This window comes from Meriones unguiculatus, chromosome 20, assembly GCF_030254825.1.
Source record: "Meriones unguiculatus strain TT.TT164.6M chromosome 20, Bangor_MerUng_6.1, whole genome shotgun sequence".
NCBI classification, from domain to species: Eukaryota; Metazoa; Chordata; class Mammalia; order Rodentia; family Muridae; genus Meriones; species Meriones unguiculatus.
The window spans coordinates 34,227,415-34,236,504 of NC_083367.1; positions in this window are offsets into that span (position 1 = coordinate 34,227,415).

Consider the following 9,090-nt stretch of genomic DNA (forward strand, 5'->3'; position numbering starts at 1 on the left):
AGAGATATATAAGAGGAAGAACAGGAATACCAGGACAAACAGCATTTGAACAGAACCTTCAGGACCAAAGCTACCCAGCCGTGCAAGGAATACTCTCCTTGCATCTGGCCATCATCAATGGTGGGTGGCAGCATCAGCAGTTGTCATGCCAAGGTCTTTGTAAAACCATAATTAAAGGTGCTCTTCTTCCTCATTATCCTGTTAAAACACCCTCAAAAACCAGTCTTGTAAATTCTGTAGAGAGAGAACAAATGAAAGAGCTTGTGAGACTTACAAGCAGCTTACGAAAATGAATGCTAGGACTCTAAAATGTTATTTCTTATTAGGAATACCTGCAGCTGGCTATTATGAGGAGGGCTAGGCAAAGAGCTGCTCATAAGGCAACCTAATGAAAACAGAGAAGCTTTATTTTAAAGCAGAAAGTGCGGTCTTGCTCAGAGGGCATTTCTTGTTATAGCCCACTCCCTTTCCTCCTCTTCAGAAAATTTCCCCACATGTTCTCCGTCACAGTGGTTTGAAAATTTCCACAGGAAAATATACCCATTTCAACCTCTTATTAGTTCCCTTTTTCCTCCCCCAACTGTCTATATATTTGTAGCTCCAACAAACTCAGTTTCATCATTCTCCCATTCTCTATGCAAAGCCCACTTCTCAAAAGGCAGAAGACACCGGCCCCATGCACCTTCAGCCCTCAACACTGATGCGCACAGAAGAACCTGCCCTCCATGTACAAAAACATGCACAAACAGGAACACCAGGCTCCTGCTGCAGGAAGCAAAATCTCAAGACAAGTGAACTTTTGTGACAAATTTCCAAAACTGGACCCAAAATAGCCCTGCTGCACATAAAACACCAATTCAATGCACAAACCCTCACCATCTGGTTATTGTCAGGTCTCGCAAGTGCATAAAAGGAGGCTGTTTTTATACTTTGATTTATTTTTCTTTCACCAAATATGCTGGGTTTCTTCCCCACTGTGTGTATTGTGTCTAGAAAACACATATTTGGCCCTCGTTGTCCACATAGTCTTAGAAGAACTACACAAAGCTCTGTTCTTGACTTTCACCTAGCCTCTCACAAATAGGACAAGCAGAATTCACTCTTTTAAATGATAAGCTCTCAAATTTTGACAGTGCATGATTTCACACTAGTTGTTCTTATGTAAATCAAGGCCACAGAGGCTCTACCCAGTTTAGCATGTATAGTGATACAGGATTTTTTTACACCTCAAGAAAGTGAATCAACAGTTCCAGAAGGAACTGTAACTCAGAAAAGTGCCCAGTGACCTTGTCTAGAGAGGTTCCTGATAAAATACCTTTCTAACTGCCAGCCTTTCCAAGTTTCTGAGTCCAGAGGCATCACGGAGAATGTCTTTTTCATACAATCCCAGCACAGCTGCTCTTGTCTCCCTAATAATGAAAAGAGCAGAAGCACATCTGTTTCTATGCTTTGAGGTTGACAGCTCACCAAAAAGTATGCACCCGATGGTTTTACCCAAATAGACAAAGACACGTTGGGTCCAAAACAGAGAGAGGTTATATGATGGTTTGGTTTTAAGTTTTTGCAAGAAGTTCAAAAGTTTGGTGTTTGATGTCATCCCTAAATCAAATTCTCTCCACCTCTGACATTGTTCTGAATGGGGTCCTAAAAAGTGACTCCTGGATTCACTGCAGTCTGTTGAAGTTTGTGATTTTATAGTGTCCCTGTGAGACAACTAATTAATAATGCATGACTTCAGGTCATTTATAAATAATAATGAAGTGTATAATATATAAATAGTTCAGTCTTCAAAGTAAGGAAAGATGAAGTATGAAGATGTGTGTGTCATTAAATATGTGAAGAAACAGATATGAGCAAAGAGCTGTTTGTGTTTTTGTTATTACCCTGCATATTTGCATTAATTTTTTATTTCTTTTTAGTTTATACTAAAGTCAGGTTGAAAAGATGTTATTTCTTTTTTAAAAATTGACACACACCATCTGTACTTACATATGAGGTATAGCATTCTGCTTTGATACACATAGTGAATGTATAAAAATCAAATAAGAGAAATTAGAATTTCCAGTTTCTCAAATATTGTCAATTCTACATTTTAACAACCTTTAATTCCTTCTTTTTTGGTGAAAAAAAATGTTTGTTTTAGTAGATGAATGTTTTTTTGTCTGGGATAACAGAGCATACACTGTGATTCCCATCATTTGTCAGAGTGAAAGAGAGCATGATGCTGCATAGCATAGGAAGTTCTGTAGACTTCAAAGAAGAGGCGCTTTCAAACATGTCTTTTGAGGACTCCCACTGAGGACACCAGGTGAATGTGAGGTGAGTAGCTGTGATCAATTGGTGAGGTTTGGTAGTGGAACAAAAGAAACGGAGGTGGCTGGCTTTCATCTTGGAGTTTGTTTCAACCATACCAAAAAGACATTTAAAATAAATCATCACAAGTTGTTTAATAATGATTATGTTATTATTAGCACTATTTAGAATTATGAGAATAAACATGTTTGAAATTCACCTGTCTATGCTAGTAAAGTGCTACTAGTCTCATAATGGAATCTTCTGGGTGACCTCTTTTGTCTTGTTATTGCTTCCAGGATCTTCTACCTCATGGCTGCAGTTAACTGATCAGAAAGATGGAAAAGAGCCACAGTCTTTCCTATCACTTAGGAGAAATGAAGGCCTTCTGGGAACTCTACTATTGCCCATATGTGACCCAGGAATTTATGCAAAAGACACAGCATCCAGAGAGAAGAAGAGAGTTAGGAAGAATCCAACTGTTTTTCTATTTCAGCTACAGTATGTTGAAGTAAACGTTGCTATTGTTTGAATCTACAAAGTCCCCACAAAGCCCATGTGTTGAAGATTTTTTTTTTTATTGAACCTATGGGACCCCTTGAAGATGTTTCTCTCTTTAGGAGGTGGGACCTATAGTGAGGTCATCTAATCATTGGCAAAATGGCACTGAAGAGCATAGTGGGACTGCGGTCCTTCTTTTTGTTCTCTTTGCTTGTATGCTGCCTTGAGATGAAGCTTCCTCCATCACAATCCCTACCATACACTTGCCTCATCACAGGCAAAGTCAGAGGATACACCTGAAGCCTGAAGCCAAAAGGATTGTTTCTTCTTGGTAAGCTCCAGTAGTTTGCTACAGTAATGTAAAGCTAAATAACACAGCACCTTCGCTTCAACAGGGCCAATTAATATAAAAAGATACAATACACTTGAGACTCACTTTGAATAGAACTCTTTTGGTGAACATATATTAGCTAATAATTACTGGCATTTAATAATTGTTCTTTTACTATGAAAAAGCTAAGTGACCATGTCAAGTAAAACCTGAGGTGTTTTTCTGTACCTTGTACAAAATGTAAGGATAATATTGCTTTTGTCCTCCAGATGTTTAAAATCTAAATGTTAACAAAAAAATTCCCAATTTTACCTAAAATAGAATTATACAAAAGGCAAGAGGCAATAAAATTGTCAATTTTCCCAGTAATAAAGTAAGTATATAAGACAGCAATAGTTCATTAATTTTGTTCTTCATCTTAGGAAAACAAACACATTTCTCCAGAAAGAGAAAGATTAACAATGAAAGCAAAGAAGACAAGCTTAAACAATTTTCTTCTTAAGTTTTGGTGACTTTCCCAGCTTGCTTCTTCCTCCTCAGTTTGACTCTGAGTTTTTGTTAGATGATGAGAAGGGGAAGGAGGAGGAGAAGGAGTGAAAAAGAAGGAGAAAAATTGAAAGGAGAAGGAGCAGTAGGAGAAAGAGGAGGGGGATAGGAGGAGAGAGAAGGAAGAGGAGGAAGAAGAGGACAAGAAGGAAGAAAAAAGGAAGTAGAAGGAAGAGGAGGAGGGAGAGAAAAAGGAAGAGAATGAGAAGAAGAAAGAGGAGGGAGGAACTTATGGGGGGATACAAAGTGAATAAAGTGTGAAATAATAATAATAAAATAAGTTAAAAACGAGGAGGGGGAAAAGAGAAGAAGGAGAAAAGGGAGAAAAATAAAGAGAAATAGAAGGAAAAGGAGTGAGAGGAAGAGAAAAGGGGGAGAAGAAAAGGGAGGAAGAGAACAAAGATGAGGAAGAAGAAGAGGAAGAAAAGAAAAAGAAGTAGGAAGAAGAGTGAGAGAAGGAGGAAGGGAAGAATAAGGAAGAGCAGGAGGGAGAGCAAGAGGGAGAGGAGAAAGAGGAGGAAAAGGAAGAAAAGGAGGAGAAGAAGGGGAAGAAGGAGGAACAGTAGAAAAAAGAGGAGGAAGTGGAGAATGAGGTCAAAGATAAGGAGGAAGAGCAGGAGGAGGAAGAGGATGAGAAAGAGGAGGATAATGCTTCCTTATGCAAGATGCCAGCTGTTACATCTTCTCTTTAGTCTTGTTCACACCAGGTAAGAGTTCAAAACTGTCCTTTCAAGGGTTGCTCTCCATGAAGACTCACACATCAGAAGAATCTAGACTAAGAAAGATGGGGCCTGCATTCTAATCCAAATTACTTGGAGACTTAGAAATTCATTTTGGCCAAGTTCACTAAACCATCTAGCAAGTCTTACTATAAAGCATGTATTTAGTATGAGTCTTTTTTTTTTTTTTTTGAGTCTTTGGAGTGGGCTTCATGCCATAACTCATTTTAACTCATCAATGAGTATAATTCTGTTTATGTTACCTTATAACAACATTGAAAATAGAGGATGTTTTGAATAGGACATATGTTCTATATTATTAGGGTTAGCAAACCTGCCAAAACTTAGTTCTAAACTTAAAACTGTAAGCCACAGATGAATTTTTCATTTACGCAGTCATATGGAGTCTAGATGCACAATGAAAAGATTTCTAACTGGCCTCAGGAAATAAGCAGTAAAGCAGATGAGCTCTTCCAGATATGGAAACACCGAAAATCCCCACTTTGCCCCCAGCTGAGCTGGTCCTTCTTCCAACTCTCGTTTAGACCCTTTTATCTAATCAATACATTTGCTGATATAAACAGAGGTTTGGGAACAAAGTAGTTAGTAGCAATTTTATGGTTCCTGTTTTGCTAATCCAACCAATCTCAGAGCTGCCCTATAGCCTAATAGCCTCTTATTCTTGGCAGACATTTTTCTTGGTGTCAAGAACTTACTCTTTGAAGTATACATGGGATCCTGTATCTTTACAGGACTGGATAGTTCTTAGGAATTTGCTCAAATGTGACCTTCACCAAAAGCCTTGTGCGACCGCAGTCTCTACATGCACACAGTAATGGTTCCCATTACTGCTGAAGACATCATCTCAGAAAAACTGCCACTCACCATGATATCCTTTATTTGTCTAGTAGTTCCCCTACTCCTTGCCTATCTATCAATCACCTCTAACTCTAAAATGTATTCAGTAAATGTGCATTGGCCTCCATCTCTACTCTCATAATGCTGTCTGGTCATAATCATCTGTGCCTTAGACTACTACACTAACTCTTTAATTAGAGCGCATGCCTCTATGGAGATTCCTTCATGCTATGGTTTTAAAAATATTTGTCTACCCCACATTCATGATGGAGTTCAATCCCCATTGTGTGAAATAAGGATGATGGAAACATAATTTGATGATGGTATCTAGACTTGGAGCCTTTGGCAGGTGACAAGGATTGATAAGGTCATATGATAAAGATGAAGATTGAATACTGATAGCATAGAGGTATAGAATCAGAAGACATTCATGTGTGCATGTGCACACACACAAGTTCCCTGTCTCTTATTCTTACTACATAATAGATGACTGGTTCATGACTCTGAAAGTGAAAAGACAGGATATAGCCCTTATGAACCAAAAATAAAAGAAAGAGGAGGGGCAATTTTTTATTACAGTGCTAGTAACCCAAGAAGAACTGATTTACCACATAGTCATTTCTTCATTATAACATTAATAATCATTCTTAAAGACTTAAGTCAGATTTAGTATATACCTACTCAAAATGTTCTAGTGGTTTTCCAACACTTAGAAAAAAAGTCAACCTTTTTATAGTGGCCTGCACAGGCTTCCCATTAATGTAACCATCTGCTCTCTATCCTCACTGTACCTATCACCCATCCACAAGCCTTCTCTTTCCCGGGAGCTCTTGGTTGTTAACTTCACTTGACCACATCTCACTGGCTTTCTATGACTTGTTCTTTCTCAATGAAACTCTAATCTCAAATGCCACCTGCTTAGAGCTTCCCTCTTTGAGAGGTCTCTCCCCCATCACTCTCAGATCTTACTACCTTTTGGCATTTTATCTGTAGCACTCACTTATCAGTATCTGAAATTATCTTTTGCTTGCTTGTATTTCTTGTTTCTTCTACTAATAAGAGGGAGCATATTCTTTGTATAATTCATTGTGTCATATAAAGTACTTCAGGAAGAGTCTATCAAAACACTAAATGCTCAGTACAAATATTACTACTCTCTTCCTCACAAAAATGTACCTCCCATGAAGAACAGATTTTGACCTATCTTGGTGCCTTGATGCCACATACACTGCTATATACTGAGTTCAAGAAAAGTATACTCCAACCAAGTACCAGGCATGGAGATAACCTAGAACCCCTGCACAGCTGTAGCCCATGGCAGTTTAGTGTCCACGTGGGTTACATAGTAATGGGAAGAGGGACTGCCTCTGACATAATCTGATTGGCCTGCTCTTTGATCACCTCCCCCTGAGGGGGGAGCAGCCTTACCAGGCCATAGAGGAAGACAATGCAGCCACTCCTGATGTGATCTGATAGACTAAGATCAGAAGGAAGGAGAGGAGAACCTCCCCTATCAGTGGACTTGGGAGGGGCAAGCGAGAAGAAGGGGGAGGGAAGATGGAATGGGGAGAGGAGGAGGAAGGGCCTTATGGGGGGATACAAAGTGAATAAAGTGTAATTAATAAAATTAAATTAAATTAAAAAAGAAGAAAATAGATGTATTTCCAAGCCATGGTCATTCCTTTTTATAACTGATAGTGTAAGAACAACTGAGAAACGTTATAATTTTGTAGTCTGTTTGAAGGGAAGGTGATGAACAATTTTCTTCAAAAGATAAAATTGGAAGAGCAATCTATAACTCTAATTTTAGTCTAAAATATTCAATACCTTATTTATAATTGAGATCACTATCTACTGATGGCTCCTAGCCGATTTCTTCTACCCAAGACTTCAAGAATTACCCTCCCTGCCCAAGGGAACTGCCTCTCCCAAGGAAACTGTACTCAAATATGGTGTAGGGTAAGTCAGAAATGCCTTGCTTTTCTGTGGGATTGTCTAAAAATTGCTTCATACACACGTACATGAGACATCTTCTTAGACATGTTTTCCTTGCCTTTAAGAAATCTATGAAGGTCTATTCCTTGGAAAGTTATCTAGGAATCAGTGTGGAAAGTGAAATGTTGTTTTTGAATTTGCCCTGCGACCATTCGATGGAGTTTAGGAAGTCCTTGACAGAAAAGCACAGTCTGCAGTATGTAAAACATCCACTGGTGCCAACTGGAATGGGATGTAACTGGAAGAGAATATGCTAATAATGGAAGTTGTCCTGGGTGCTTTAGAGGTTTGGGAAAAGCTATAATCATAAAGATTGTGGGATTGTGTGGGTGTTGCTAGAAACTCTGGTGATATCTGGGAATGTCAATAAATGTAAGGGGTGATTAATTACTAATTCAAGTGAAACCCTAAGTCATTGACTATAAATGACATAACTCATCCCTGTAGTCAGAGGACAGAAGGCTGAAGATCAGGTGCTATCTTTACCCAAGGTTTTAAAAAATGGTGTAAGTTCTCCAGTCTGTCTTATAAATAACTTGGGAGTAGGATATTGAAGCTGATATGAGAAAATGTGGGTCAATGTACTTGAACATTTTCTATTTCCAGATTCCCTTAAGCCCAGGACACCCACAGAAGAAAACCGTCACTTGTTGAACATGAGTGTTTAAAATGGAAAGTTTCTACCTCGCACCATAGCAAATCTACTTTCTTGCACTATCCCATTGCTCTTATGTTTTAAGTACAGGAACACAAAGCTGTCACACCCAAAACACCAGTAGACAAATTTTTATCTCTGAACTTCTTTCAAAACTACATTAGACATTCTTGGTTCTGTGCCAAAATATTTGACAGCAGAAATTTAAGGGATGAGAGGTTTATCAGTTCAAAGGGATCATGGCAACTTATAGCAGGTGAGTTAGCACATGGCAACGATCAGAAAATTGACGACTAAAAATGGGATTAAGCTATAACCCCCATGTCATAACTCACACCCCAGTGAGCCTATAACTTTCAAAAAATAAAGTTACATTGACTGGGGTCAAAGTCGGCTTGTATAAGACATTTTCGATATATACCATAACACAAATAAACCTGGCCTGTGGCCCTTAATAAATCAAAACTAATTTTATGAAATGTAGCTTGGCTTCTAATTATCATTATTGCCATTAATTTTGTTTGAGAATACCCTAAGTATTGAGGTTAGAAGGAATAGACTAATCATGGCGTGATCATACTAAACACTTGACTTGTTTTATAAATGAAATAATGTAGTGCTATGAAACTCTAGAGTAAAGCTAGGTGGGTAAAAGGTACACAAAAATCAGACAATAAAATGGATAGCCTGAATAAATCGATGCCATATGAAATACTACATTATTTAAATATTCTTAAAAAAGGTTTCTTTTTAAGGAATGAGAAGCTAAATCTAGATCTCTAAGAAGACACAGGAAAAAGGAAATCAAGTTTTCAAGTTATACGTGAAGAATGACTGCTCCAGACTCACTCAAACTTTTTCCCTTTTAAAATCCCTACTCAGAATATTTGGTTTTATAGTTTAGGACCATCTATGTATTACAAGCCATAAATTACTTAACTGTGTACAGGCATGGCATTGCTAAAATGATAAATGATATGACAAATGAGACCAAGGGAATTTCAACAGAATAACAGAGAGCGAGGGCAGATCAGCAGTCACATGGAGTCTGAGACAGCAAATCTGAGTTCAGGAATGGCTCCTCTCCCTCACTGTTTATGCAAATTATTTCAAGTGGTCTTGCTTTCTTAAAAAAATAAAATTATGATAGGCAGAATAACTAATTTCAGATAGGTCTACATCTTGGTATAGTT